This window comes from Equus przewalskii, chromosome 6, assembly GCF_037783145.1.
Source record: "Equus przewalskii isolate Varuska chromosome 6, EquPr2, whole genome shotgun sequence".
Taxonomy (NCBI): Eukaryota; Metazoa; Chordata; class Mammalia; order Perissodactyla; family Equidae; genus Equus; species Equus przewalskii.
In genome coordinates, this window is record NC_091836.1 from 93516636 (window position 1) to 93531852 (window position 15217).

General features: G+C 39.9%; 1 long non-coding RNA gene across 1 annotated transcript; it reads left to right on the forward strand.

The window, feature by feature from the left end:
* The first annotated feature begins 1271 nt into the window (after positions 1 to 1271).
* LOC139084023 (uncharacterized) lies at positions 1272 to 10992 on the forward strand. The gene is made up of 3 exons (XR_011541306.1): positions 1272 to 1408; positions 1536 to 1594; positions 10852 to 10992. It is a non-coding gene; the product is annotated as an uncharacterized lncRNA (long non-coding RNA).
* The last annotated feature ends 4225 nt before the right edge of the window (positions 10993 to 15217 follow it).

Below are 15217 nucleotides of genomic sequence, written 5' to 3' on the forward strand. Positions count from 1 at the left end.
TGTTTATTGTGCCAAGAAACTTGTAAGTTGATTTCCAAACTTTAAAAAAATTTCACTCCCTATCAGCAAAATTTTCTATCACACTTCTCATATAGGTGTATTTTGTTTACTTACAAGTTATTTACATGTACTAATATATTACATTTTAAAGTCTATTTAAATGTAAATATTTAAGAGAATATATAAGATACAAATGTCAGGATAGATATATTATTTTTATGTTATATATTAGGATATTATATGTATATTAGGCTGGGGTGTATGATATGATATATAGATATTAGTCATATTATATGATGTCTATTATATAATCATATTTACATATTGTTAAGGGTATATATATATATATCTCCCCTGTATTTTTTCCTGTACCCTGGATCCACTAGTGGAAAAACTCCCCTTTGCAGACCACTGCACCAGACATTCAGAAGTAGGTTGGAAAGGAAAGTCACGGGTACACCTGATTGTGAGTGTCTGAGGGTTTGAAAATGTGTTTACCAAACTAGCATGCACTTCATGAATAATCACAATAATTAACACATATTAAATGTTAAGTGTTTCTCAGCACAGTGCTAAGCAAATTACATATTCTCTCATGCAATCCGTACAACCCCCTTCTGAGGTAGAGACTGAGGTTATACCTTATTTTATAGTTGAGGAATATGAGAACAAGGAGGTTAAGAAACTTGTCCAAAGGTCCTATCTAAGCAACAATAGAGGATGCTTCACCCTCATATCTCGCTCCCGTGACCAGTGCCCTTCCCCTTGGTAAAATCACAATATTGATAATTACTATCACCATTAATATGAACTGATATGTTTACTGAGCACGTCCTATGTGCTGGAACTTTACTAAGTGTTACTCAGAGGTAACACGATAAAGCATTTGTTCAGCAAACTCCTTTCTAAGAAAGCCACATCAGAGAAAGTGAAAATCTAAGGGTCTATGTCAATGGAAGTAAAGGAACAAGAGAGAAATAAACCCCTTTGGAGATGGTGGGTGAAGTTGCAAAAGGCTAAAGAGACAAGAAAAAGAAGGAAAAGAGAGACATTAGCTAGGTGGGGTGAGGCTGCTATACACTGAAAGGTGAAATAATGTGTCAAAAGTCCAGTACTATGAAGACTTTATGCAACAGCATGTGTCTAACTGGAAATTTTTTAAATTACTACCATACAAACACTTCTTTCGTTCTCCCAAATTGTCAGTGATTGTCACTGTCTGCTGAAGTGCCCTCATGACCTCCGTCATCGTTCCCTCTCTGCCTTCCTCTCTCCTGATATTCAAGGAGGAGACAGAGCTTCCAGGAAAACCATTACAGAACTGACGAGAGCATGAGAGAGAAGGCAAGAGTGGTCACATTCCTGAACAAACTCAGAAGAGAGGAAAAGCTCAGCATCAGAGTTGACTGTGAGAATGCCAAACCCTGTCCTGCCTGAGGAGGGACTGGAAATTCCAGAGAGTGTACAGTGCAGCTCCGATTCGATCTTATCTGGATCTGGAGGGTCACAGAATGTATGTCATTTATATTTTACAGCTCCTGGAGGTGGCTGCTGCTGCTCTGACCACGTTGTACGTTGAGTGCTGGGCGCAAAGGTCAGTGTGGACCCACCAGGAGATCACATGTCCTTAACAAGATTGTGTGTCTAAAGATAACCAACGAAAAACTCATCTGCGCTCTCATGAAATGAGGTCGGGTGATAAAAAGTGCCCTAGCATTTGGAACATCTCTGAGATGGTCTATTAAAGTTACAACCCTCCCATCATCACCCTGTGTAGTAGTAATTCAAGCCAGTGTTTACTGCTCATTTACTGAGTTTCGGAGGCAGACCTAAGAATTATATATCTATCCTCTCTTTTAATTCTCCTTCAACCCATTGAGAAAGTACTATTATTACCAGTAGCCTAGAGATGAGGAAACTGAGGTACAGTTGTCCAAGGACATATGATTTAAAATGGCTGTGGAGGGGGCCAGCCCTGTGGCTGAGCGGTTAAATTCGAGGGCTCCACTTCGCAGCCTAGGGTTTCACTGTTTGGGATCCTGGGCACGGACATGGCACCGCTCGTCAGGCCATGCTGAGGTGGCATCCCACATGCCACAACTAGAAGGACCCACAACTAAAATATGCTACTATGTACTGGAGGGATTTGGGGAGAAAAAGGAAAAAAAAGAAAAAAAAGAAGATTGGCAACAGTTGCTAGCTCAGGTACTAATCTTTAAAAAAATAAAAATAGCTGTGGAGTTCAAACCCAGGCAACTTGGTTTTCTTTGTTGTGTGCTTAACCACTACTCATACTGCCTCCTTCTCATGATAGATAATAATATCAGCTATTAAAGATCACACATGAGAGTTCACGACTGCCATTTATTGAACAACTATGATGTGTCGTGATAGTTAATAAGCATATATTATCTTATTTAAAGTTATAAACATTTTTCAAGGTAGCGTTAATTTCCCCATCTTATTGTCAGGAAACTGAGCCTCCAGAGGATGTAGTAACTTGGTTAAATTCACAAGACTCGCATCTGAAGTTAGATTCAAACACGGGTCTGTCACACCCCCTGCCCCCAACCTCTGCTCCTCTATAGAGCAATGCTGTATCTTTAGCTGCTGTGAATAACCCAGTCCAGTAGGAAACAGTTTTTCATTCTGCCTCTTCAGTCTTGGAGAGGATGTTTTGTGCATAGGAAGTGTGTGGCTACAGGCTGAGTGCCTGCTAAGGCCTTGGGGATGGGGTTCAATGGAGATCATGCTCAGTCCAAAGGCACCACAGAGCGCTCCTCCACCATGTAGGAAGTCAGAGGGCCCTCCACAACGAAGAACCTATGAACAGGCCTGTCATCAGACTCTCCACATTGCCTTCTTTAAAGGAAAAAAGGAATCATAGAATTATTTCAAGAGCACGAGAAAATTATTGGAAAATATCAAGTGATGTTTCACGATCATATTAGAGTATAATTCTTACTTCTATTCACTTAAAAAGGCTTTGGCAATGTTTAGTAATAGCTTAATCCCTTCCCAAGAACTAACACAAAGGGACTTTTCTGCAGTCAGCCTCCAGCGTACCCTGGAACTCCTCTGTCTTCCGTGTCTGAGACACTGCTCTTCCCAGCTTTCCTCTTATTTCCTCATTCTTTCGCATTCTCTTGCAGCACTGTCGCCTCTTTTACCTGTCCCTTAAGTATAGCGCCTTCCAGAATTTCATCTTTGCTCCTCTTTCATGGTTACTCTGTTTGGTAAGTTACTTGTCTCCGCTTCATCCCCTTTCCCTTCCTAAAGAACTCAACTTTTTCCAATCCTAAAATTTGAATGGGATTGATGCCCATATCAACAAAGCAAGATCAGGCCCTGCTAGGCCTTTGCCAATTAGCATAATCCCATCCTCCTTTCTGGCTATAGTGGCTGGTTCACCAGGATGAACATGAAACCGGGTATAAGTGAGTCAGCGCAGCATGTTCCTCCAGCCAAGTTAATTGGGAGGAAGTGAGCATATGGTTTAAACTGGTCAATCAGAGTAAACCTGTGGACGGCAGAGCAGGAGTCGCATGGAAGCTGGTTCTTATGAGACATGGTTGAGGTTTAGGGCCAAATTTCAGCCGGACCTATCCATTTGGGGACATTTCAATGATGTGAATACAATAAATTACAGAGTTTGAGTTTACCTTCCTGTTACTCACTGTAACATCTTCTCAACTGACCTTGTATGCTCTCCCTCTAAGGAGTGAAATTCACTTTCTTTATGGGTAGTTATTTAGGTTCTCTGAGGTTTCCCAGCTTCAACAGGAAGACAGTGACAGAGTTACATAAAACAATGTATTAAAGCTTTTAGATCGTGACTGGCACATAATCAGTGTCAGTCAGTAGCAACTATTGCTGTGTTGGCATAATTCTTTACAGGCATTCACCTTTTATCTTCATCTCTGACTCTTGAGCTCCAGACCAGAATGCACAACTATTTATTGCACATCTCCATTTGGATGACTCCTCAGCACTGCAGATCAGCCTGTCCAAAATTAAATTCAATACTGTGTCCACAGGACTGCTCTTCCTCTTCTGTCAGATTGGCTATCATGTCCACATCTGTTGTAGGTGTCGTTAAAACTCCTGTCTCTTTAATCTCCAGTATGCAGCCATTACCAAGTTCTATCCATCTACTTCTGGAAAGTCTCTGGAATTTCAGTCTTACCCCTTCCATGCTCACTACCACTGCCTTGGTCCAGGCACTTATTATTTTTCACGTGGACTATGGTGACAGCCAATTTATCTTCTCTCTCCAGTCTCTCAATTCTCTACTTCTTCTTTCATAGAGTTGTCAGGGCTCCTTCTAAAACAGATTAAACCAGTCATTCATTTGCTTAAAAATCATAAAATCCATCCATAACCCCCAGTGTCTAAAGACAAATTCCAAATCCTTAGCAAAATGTATCTTGCCTTTTGAAATCTAACTCCAACTTATTTCTCAGTCCTCAGTTTTTGTGCCTTGTCCCCATTAAGACTTTACTCCAGGGTTGTCACACATCCTTATGTTTGTTCAGGCTGAGAAATGGAAAACTTGCTCCTCATCTTTAAGACTGGTCCGGATGCTGTGTCCTCCACGAAGCCTTCCCCAGCTACCCAGAACAGAATTCATCACTGACTAGCCTGTGATCTCTTGAAATATTATACAAGTTGTTACTGTAATACATATCACATTATTTGTTATTTCTTTATTTCCCTGACTCCTCTGTTAAACTCTGCATTCCTGAGGGTAAGAACTATATCTTTAAACCCCCAGAATCTCAAAAACTCCTTTAAATGGGTAAAGTCGTCATCGTGTATTAATTACCTCTCATGTGCCTGGCTTTATACAAGCTGTATTAAATAGAATCTCCCCTTATGTCTTCCACCAACTCTAAGAAATAGGTATCACTATTCCTGTTTTACAGATGAGGAAATTGAGACTGAGAAAGTAGTTTGACTATCCCAAGGTCATAGCATTAATAAGTGCCAGAGCCAGAACACAAATCCAGATCTGTGTGATTCTAAAGCTATGGCCTTGCCCTTAGGGCTTGCTGCTTTCTTAGACACGAGCTTCCTTTCAATTCTCATACACTGAATATGTTTTGATGTCATCCGATACATGTGTTTGATTCTCCATTCAATTTCACACTCTAATCAAAGTCATTTTTCCGCCCCCTTTTGGCTCATAAGGATATTATTGAATAACTTCCATAAAATCCCCCTTGCTAAAATAAAACATTCTTTCTTTGTATTATATAAGCTGTAATTTCACTTTCTCCGACTGGAGAGGCAGAGTCTTTTGGGGTTGGTGGCTGGGATGTAACAAAAATGAAAGCATCCCAAGACTTTGCAGTGGCTTTGCCTATAAAAGCAGGAATCCACTAAGACCTTGTTGTGAAGTACCTGAGACCCATCACAACAGGAATTTAGAGAAGGAACATTATATTTTGATGAGCTCTTTCTCATTTGGAGAACTCACTGTGCCATGAGTTTGCACATAAATGCTTCCCTCCCCTAAGACCGCAGTATCTGATTAAACAGCCCATCGTACTTTACTGCAAGCAACACTGTGTGCTTATTTCTAAATGTTATTTCAACTTGTCCTTGATCTCCTTCACGTCTGACTTGCAGGGGTTTCCTAATCTTTCCTTAGGTATGCAACATTATCTGCCTGCCAGATTTAGCTAACTTCTTGGAACAGATTCAGCAAAAATTCATGTTTACAATCAAGGTCAAACACTGGTTTGTGATAAGCTTTCAGATCGTGGAAAAAATCTAAAAGAAAATCCCATTTCCTTCTCTCTCACTTCTCTCCTGCCCACCCTGTCTACCTATAAATTCTTAATTTTATCAAGTCCATCACAAGGTATAATATTACAACGATCAATTCTGTATTTGTATCTCAAGGGAATACTTTCTAAGATTTTTTTTTTTTTGGATGAGGAGGTGGAGGAGTGTTGAATTATCCATTAATATTAGCTGAAGTGGCCAGACATTAGCTCTTCTTTAATTACTTTCGGCTCTAATACTTTTCTCTGTGTATCTGTGTGTAGAGTGTGTGTCAGGGAGAGGAATGTAGGGAGAGAAATGGAGAGTCTTGTAGCAGAGAAAAATAACTTTAACCTGAAATACCTATAATGGGAAGTTGTTGTGCTAAATTTAGAACCAAGATTACTTAAAATCGATCTAGTAAGCCATATAGCTTTATCTGATAACACTGGTTTGTTTAATTGTCAAGTTTTTCCTTTTGGGATTAGCTGCTGGATAGTTTACAGCCAAATTTCTGGCTCACACCCATATTAATGGTGTGGTCCTTATAGTTTTAATGATTAACCTTATTTATGCTTTCATCCTGTGTCTAGTCTTTTATGAATTTTTCTGTATTTTTTTGGATCTCTTTTAACCCAGGCCAATTTATCATATTTTATTGTGCTCTACAAGTCATTTCTAAGCCTTCTGAAATAATGAATAGGTAGTCAGTATGAAGGTGTTTCAATGAGAATTAACTGAATAATTATCTCATGTGCTCATTTCACCTTTTTTTTTGGTAGAAACACCCAGTTGCTGTGTGTGCTCACTGTCTGCTGGGGGCCAGGAGTAGATTGTGGGGTTTAGCTGTTAGTCTGCGAGGTCCCTCTAACCTACTTTGATTTTTCCTCCGAAATCTCTTAAACTCACTCTGCCTTCTGCATTCCAAGGGATTTCATTCTGTTTCTGGTTCTCCTTCATATTTATCTCCTTCACATCATGCATTCTGTTTACAAAGCATTTCACAGCACCTATTAAGTAATGTCCCTACCTCTCATCTCCATCCATTCTAATCCATCCTGCAAGTCTCTACAATGTAATTTTCTTAAAGTACTATTTTTACCTCTCTCAAGAACAACTGTCTGTCATCTTAAGGTGAAACTTCTTTGCCTGGGCTCCACCATCTCTCATTCACCAGCTTCGTCTTACTTCTACAAATCATTCTCCTCTTTGCTCTCCAACATGAACCTTCCTCTTCAGTCTTAATTCTGATTTTTACACAGCAGTGCCATCTTCATTTCTGCTTCCCACAGGTTGTTCTTGCAGTTTCCATTACCTAGAATACCATCCCTTCTCCTCTCCTTCAGTTCAAATCCCACCCAATTTTTAAGACTCAATTAAACGGTGGTTCCTTCACAAAGGTCCTGAATCTCAGAGGTTGTTCCTCATCAAATATGCTAGTTGTTTTGTTATTTTCACTTTATCCAACTGAATAATGTATTTCTTAATAGCAGGCATACTAGTCTGTCATTCTCTTTGGTCATGTCATTAAGCACAGCATTGAGAGTTAGTATAAAATTAGTAGAGACTTATTGAACCTTGATCACTTCATACCGTAGTCCAGTATCAGCCAGGGCTATCTACTTAGAATCAGTGAACTAAAAGGGCTGGGAAACCCCAGGGACATCTCGATGGCCTGATCTGTCCAACCAAGCATTTCATGATGATAATACTGAGTGAACTTTGCAATATAATCAGAGTCTCCAACATCATATAGATGACAATGTCTGTGGCCTGAGTTTGGTTACTATAAACTGTGATTGAATGTGGTCATGGGGAAATAACTGTAAACAGCTGTCAAGGAGGATGAATTTGGGTTTTCTTTTCATGTCTAAGAGACTCGCATCCCTTCTCAGGATTTTGAAAAGTTAGTCTGAGTTTTCCCAGATTCATATACCCTTAATGCCTCATTACCAGGGAAGTCAACTGCATGACACGCATGTTACCATTTCCCATCCCAACACTTAGCACAGGCATACCTCTTCACTCATGTCACTGGCATGACCCAGTGGGCCAGCTGGAGAAGAGCTCATGCTACCCCTTTTCTCTTTGAAGACCTGTCTTCCTATCACATAGACCAAGGCGCAATCAGAACAAACACAGAACAGTTGACAGGTGAGCTGGAGTCTCCATAGGAGATGACTTTATCGAGTGGAAAATTTACATCCTGTGGCCCTGCACTCCCCCATGGTTCTCACGACGTTGGTTAGCAGCCTGTTCTACAGACCCTGAACAGCTACTGGAACTTTGTGAGTTGAAGATTGGCATAATCTTTATAATAAAATACAAGTTAGTAAGTACAGAAAGGATGATAAGGTTTTCAACAAATCCCAACTTTGCAGTCATCTTTACTGATAATTGATTCAGGCAAGAATCAGCAATGTAGGCTAACAACATTGTGGAAATGTTTGATAGGATGAGAATTAGCAAGTCTACAGTCTCAAAGTACCCCCCACAGACTACTAATACGTTATGAAGGGGAAATGGTAGCTGTGTAGCAGAGAAACTCAGCAAACACCACAAGTCGAGTAATGAAGATGAGCATCACCAACAGGAGAATAGCCTGAGAGCATGTGCTTCCCAGTGTAGCGCACTGAGCGGACACAGCATCACTCAGGTAGTATTGCTGCCAAAATGCAGTACCAGCTAATTGCACTGTGCTTATAAATGAATGTCTTTGTTCTTAAGAGCTACATTCTGAAGTATAAAAGGTCACAATGTGTGCCACTTACTTTCAAATGTTTCATAAATAATATATATATAATATGCCTATATGTGCAGATACAATACACATATGTCTATCTACACAAGTAATATGTGTAGATATGGATGTATGGAGAGAAGGGTCATGACAGTGAAGGGAACACGGGAGTTCATTGCACTATTCTAGTGAATCTTCTCTAACTCCATGTGGTAAGCAGTATAGTGGCAGAATAGCGGCCCCCCCAAAATGTCCACATTCAATCCCTAGAACTTGTGAACATGTTAGGTTACATGGCAAAGAGCCCGTAACACTGCTTATGGAAGTAAGATTGTTAATCAGCTGAATTTGCTATGGGGAGGTTGTCCTGGATCATCTGAGTGGGCCAAAGTAATCATTTGGGTCCTTCTAAGTGGAAGAGGGAGGCAGAAGAAGGAGAAATAGGAATGGCAGCGTGAGAAAAACTCAGCCTGATGTTGCTGGCCTTGAAGGTGGAGGAATGGCCCACTAGCCAAGGAATTCAGATGGCCTCTGGAAGCTGGCAAGGGCAAGGAAACAGATTCTGCCCGTTCTAGAACCTCCAGAAGGAACACACCCCTGCTGACATGTTGTACCTAAGTGAGACCCACGTCAGACTTCTGATCTCCAGAACTGGAAGATAGCGCATTCGTACTGTCCAAGCCACGAAGTTTGTGGAATTATCACAGAAGCAATAGAAAACTTATACACGCCTTCTTCTTCTTCTTTTCTTTTTTCAAAATGGAAGATGAAAGAGAGAAGTTTATCAGAATGGTTTTTAAGAAAGCTATCCCTAGAGGCAGAGGGTTTAATTGAGGAAGTAAGATTTTATCTACAGGATCTGTGATCTTGTGGAAGGTTGGTTTGTGATGGAAACGAAGATGAAGAAGCAGAGTAGTATCTCGAGGAATCAACACATTGCAGAAGGATGACGGGACCAAGAGCAATGAGGCCGGGAGAGAGACGAGAGTGTTCATCCAGAGAGTGCTTGGGCGTTTATGAAGACAGGGACAGAAAAAAGGAGACAGTTTTACATACAGATTTATAAAGTGTCATTTGAGGTATGCGAAATATTACAAAGGGGATTGAATTCTAATCCTGCCTCTGCCATACGATTTTGTAAAACTGGGAAAAAAAATAAATCCTCTGAGCCTCAGACTCCTCAGCTGTACAAGAGAAAAATGATATCTACCTTGAGGATTGAAGTGAGAATTAAATTTTAAAAATACAATTACCTAAAAGAGGGGTTAACACAAAATGGGTGGTCAATATATTTATTATTGTTATTATTATTTTACTGTTGCTTATACTACTGCTGTTGGTACTCAGTGACACTGAACTCTCTTGGTTCTTTCATCTTCTTGCCCCCTCCATCGACTGTTTTCTACTTCTTCTCTCTTTGTCCACACTTTATATTCAGGCATTTCTTGATCTTTAGCCATCAACCCTCTTTTATTCTCAAACTATGTTCCTTCCCCAGATGACCTCTACACTTTTATGACTTAAAATATTGCCACAGTGTTGATGACATCTTAACCTACGTGTGTTCACTTGCGTCCTTGCATCTAAATCACATCGTGAAAGTCGCAGAAATGCAGAAATATAAAGTATGCCTCTGAGAGGTTTGCAGGGAAAGAAGAAAGAAGACTAGGGATGGTGGCTGAGGAGAAATATATGATTGTGCAAAACTAGCTTTATTATTTTGGGATTTTTTTGTTGTATTTTTAAAGATGAGGGAGTTTTAGTTAATTTATACACTAAAAGAGGAAGTTGCTGAAGGAAATAATATTGTTAAAAGAAAGAGAGAGATGATTGAAGAGGCAAGACATCGGGAGATTTAGAAACCCCGGGTCAGGGAGATGGTGGAGGGACAATTTAGTCTGATGTGTGAGTGTGATGGGCCCATGAGGACACAGATTCCCCAGAAATGAATTAGCAGGAGGAGAGGATGAGTCAGCTATGGAGCTGCATTGAAAGATTCACTCACTGCTTCAGTGTTTTGTTTCCAGAAGCCGCAACTCTCAGACGTTGGTTGGCAGTTGGTATGTACAGTGCTTCTTATGTCCAAGGAGCCTATGTTAGAATAGATATGAAGTCTTTTTAGTAATTTCTGTGTTGATTATTTGACTAAGGAGCCATCTGCACATCTGACAAAATGACACAAGGTAATTTGAAGTCCACCAGGCCTTTTCCAACACTAGAGAAGCAAATGAATAGAGGAAGTGTGTGTGTGTGTGTGTGTGTGTGTGTGAACAGAGCTGCTAGATAAAATTTTTTGCACACTATGAAATTCTAAGACATCTTTCCAATATTTTCTCTTCTAGGCTAACACACAGAGAGGCTTCTGTGAGGCTGTCCCTTCCCCGGCTGTCTGGGGAAAGTCCTCAGAATGCAGCAAACACACACAGGGAGGTGCTCTGTGGACTTCTGAATGCCTCCAATGGCTGAAGACAGTAGGTCATGCAGAACAACGCTAATGGCAAAACTGCCGGAAATGAGCCACACGCCCTAACTCAAACGATCCTTTCTTTTTAAAAAGTGGTGAAAAATGACTGTGTGAGACCCCAATCCTGCTCTAACGTACGAATAGGATTTGCATTCATAGTCTGTAGACTACAGTCTGAAACAAGTCTAATCTGAACCAGCTGTGTTGTAGAACAGTAAAACTGATGGCCAGTGGAAGCAATTCCAGAGGGCCACAAGATGGCAGCCTCTGCATGCTTATCTCTTGTGTGGTTGCCCTGCATCTTCTGGGTTTGATTTTAGGGGCAAGAACCTCAGGCGAGAGGGGAGGACTGGGGGTAGGGATTCAATCAAGAGTCGTATATAAATGAAGAACAATTTATTTTCCTTTTTAAGTTTAGACATACATGCATACATACCTACCTACCTGCCTGTATACAGACATACATTTTATGTATATGTATACATATATATATATTTATAGTTAATTTATATTATTTTGTTTGTCCTCAGGAAGATACTGAAAGCACAAGTGTATTTGCAGAGCTCTGCCCCAAAGTGCCCTCTGGGCTGACTGCTGGCCCAGTGTGAGCCTGGAACGGAACAGAGACAGTCTTCCCTGTGGTGGCAGAGGTCCTGCCTCCCCTGCGTGGAAGAATTCCTTCTTGTTCTTTTTTTTCTTTAGTCTTCTACGTGGTTGAAAATTCACTTTATCTTTTATTGACTTTAAATTCTCATTTTAATTCCATTTTCTCCTTTTACTATGCATTTTTAACTGCGTAATTTATCTTACCACAATTTTAGAAAAGGCAAAATAACTTCATTCAGTAAAGTCAGCGTGTTTGAAGTTCCTTTGCAAAATCACTTTACACGCCATGTATACTAAACAAGGAAAAATTTTAAAATACGAAAAAATTGAAAAAGAATAACGTAAGACAATATAACATTATTACCTCCCAAACATAAACCCTGTTAACCGTTTTATAACATTCCTCGTCTATATAGACAGAATTATTTTTCAAAGTAGGATTTTACTATATATAGATGCTTTTGTAGATTTTTAAAATATTTAACAGCGTATTATATACATTTTTCTGTGTCAAAAATGTGCTTCCACGTCATAAATTTTAATGGTTATACAGTATTCATTGTGTTAATATGTATAGTATGTTTAATTAAGCCTTTACAAAAACGTGTTTTTGAAAATACTGTAATTCTACAGAATAGTTAAGTAAGAAAGGAGAGAAAAGGAGAATATGAGCAAAGGAAGAGGAGATGCCAAATAGAAAAGTGGAAACACTGAACAAAGAGATGCCAAGAAAGGCAAGAAGAGCACAGAGGAGAAGGAGTGCGTGCCAGGCAGAACGAGGTGAAGGAGGAGAAGGGGGCAGAGGTGATGCCCAGGCCACCCCGGCCCGGGGCGGGCTGCTCATTGGCGTGAGAGGTTTCAGACTGTCGGCCTGTATTTTTGCCCCTTTGAAATAGTCCGTTGCTGACAGACAGGGCTCTGTCGTTGTCCCTTCTCTTAAAGGCCGGTAGATTCTCCCCGAAGAACATGGAAGAGCAACGAGAAGGGCAGATTTTAACAGTTGACATTATCCTCTGCTTGTGGAACAGAGGAAGGTTAACCTATGATTTGGAATTCAGCAGAAGGCCAAATCTTCAGGGGGAAAAAAGACACAAAAACATATTTCTACTTCTAGTTCAACAATAAGATTGCGGAAAGAACACTCACCTCTGACATGATAATTTATGTGAAATGATGGCCATGAAATAGAATTATTTCATATTTAGAGTGAAAAGATATGTGTAGATAAAAGGCACATATGCACACACATCTTAGTAAATGCACATGAAGAGATGAATAAGGGTACAGACTGATTTGGGACTGGCTGTAAAAGGGGAGATCTAGGGCATAGTAAAAAAATAATTTGACTTTTTACTTGATATTTTTATAGCTTTAGGATTTTTATAGGGAGCCATGTATTGTTTTTCTAAATAAAAATAAATGGATAAAAAGAGAAAATCTCACTGAGCACAGCTTATCCATGCACAGAAGGGAAGGGGGACAGTTCTGCAAAATGCACAGGTCACAGCTGACAGGGACAGCCCTCCGGTCTCCCTCCATTGAGCACCTTCTCCAGCATCCTCGAAAGGCCTTCTTCTCACCTGGTGCCATGTGACTCTCGCGTCATGTGTTGCATTTTTAAGCCTCTCTTGAAGAAAATTCTTTGTGAGGCTTGGATCTGGACCTCTTTATCTTCAAATAGTTGCAGATGGTGGAGTGAGGTTTCATGAAGAAATAGCGTGGATAGCAGACCTGAGTCATTTACACATGAGTGGCTTCAGAGGGAACAGAGATTTTAAAATGAAGACCTTTTTTGGGAGTAAAATAATAGGAGGAGAAGGTAAAGCTAAGGGAAATGTCAAGTTCCTCGTGTTCCAAAAATGAAGGTGGAAGAATGGGGATTGACCCACTATAACCATTCCCCCAAATCTTACATCATGGGCTCCTAGGAGTCTACACAGATTATAATAGGGGTCTGCAAGCCATTTTCAATATTTCTTCAAATCTAATAGTAATCAAACATTTTACCAAATAAGGCTGCTTAACTTAGCTAAATATCAAGAGTTTTCCCTTGTTTGAAAGCATCTCAGCTCACTTGGATAAAGCATGCTACTTTCTGACATAGACCTTCTTATGTTTTTAATAACAATGGGAAAACAATTAACCATACTTAATAATTTGATCCTTTCCCCTACTGTCAACATTGAGTCTCATCTATTTCTTGAATTCTACCTGTTGTTTCATCTTCCAGTTTCTATCCCTTCCATGTCCCACCTAGTAACCCATCACGTTAGTTATATATCAGGACCCTCCTCTGTACCTGACACTTCTGAGCAGCTGATAATTCCTACCTAGAATTTCAAGCTTCTCTTCCTTGACTCCTGCAGAAGTAGAATAGAATCTACTTCTTCTTGATTAGAATGTTCTCTTTCCTGCAATCAGCAGAATCTTTGCTCAGGACCCTTGGCAAGTATCTAGTGGATGGGTGATTTTCCAGCAGCAGCCACCAGAGACACCTAGGCTCCTGATCTAGAAAAATTAAATTAAATTAAAAACCCAGATTATTGGTTATTCCATTTGGGAACTTGGTAAGATTAAAGTTAAAAAGCTAAGGAAAGCTTTTAATAAAAATTGTGGGGGCTTATCTTAAACATGAATATTTTGAATGCAGTCTCATCTTTAGGTTCTAAAGTAACAGGAAGATATCCCTTCTTCTTACATAGTCAGTTTCTCTCCCCATGAGAGTTTTCAAAGAATAACGTAGCAATTGACCACTTTGGGGGCAACTAAATTATTTTAGAGACTCTTGCAGAGAGTCAAGATGAAAGCTAATTCTTGATCTCTAGCAGTTTACAAGCGTTACAAGCAGGTCTGTAAAATACAACATAAAGTTGACTAAAATACGTGCAAAGTTCTATGGAAGTACACAGGTAAAATGACTTTATGTTTTTTAGAGAAACATTTTAGCTGGTCCCCAGAGACTTAGATTTTTTTTTAAGAATAGAAAGAAAGAGAATTCCAGCTGTAGGGAACAGCATGGGCAAAGGCTTGGAGGCATGAAAAATGCCTGATAAAATGGACGATGACAAGTACAGTGTTATTGCTAGACTTAAAAGTGGAGGGGACCGTAATGGGAAGAAAGTCTGAAAAGAATTTCAAGGTCAGACCATACAGTGCCCTGAATCCCAGGCCATGGAGATTCATTTCTTTCTACACTCAATGAGGAGCTATTGATGGATTTTGAGCAAGAAGTATTTTCAGAACTGTGCCTTAGAAAGATCGATCTGGCAGCAATAGTAAGATAGATTGGAGGCCAGGAAACCAATTATAGGATTAAAATAATACCAATGGCAGATGTTTAAGACCTAAAATAGTACATTATGAAAAGAAAGGGACCGTACTCTGCCCACAAAAACATCTGTAGTTTGAGAAGGGGTGCACTGAGATTTTCCTGTGGTTGTCAACTCCATCCCTGTCATGGCCCAAAGGGAAGATCTAAAGTAAATATTTCTCTTTAAAAAAGAGCTTCATATAAACAAATATAAAGAAAAAATGTCTTGGTGTGCTTAAGATCATCAATAGCGACTCTCAAAGAGACAAAGTCCTGGCAAGTGAGGCCTGATGCTCCCATTTCCAAATGCTGGTTAATCCTTTAAATT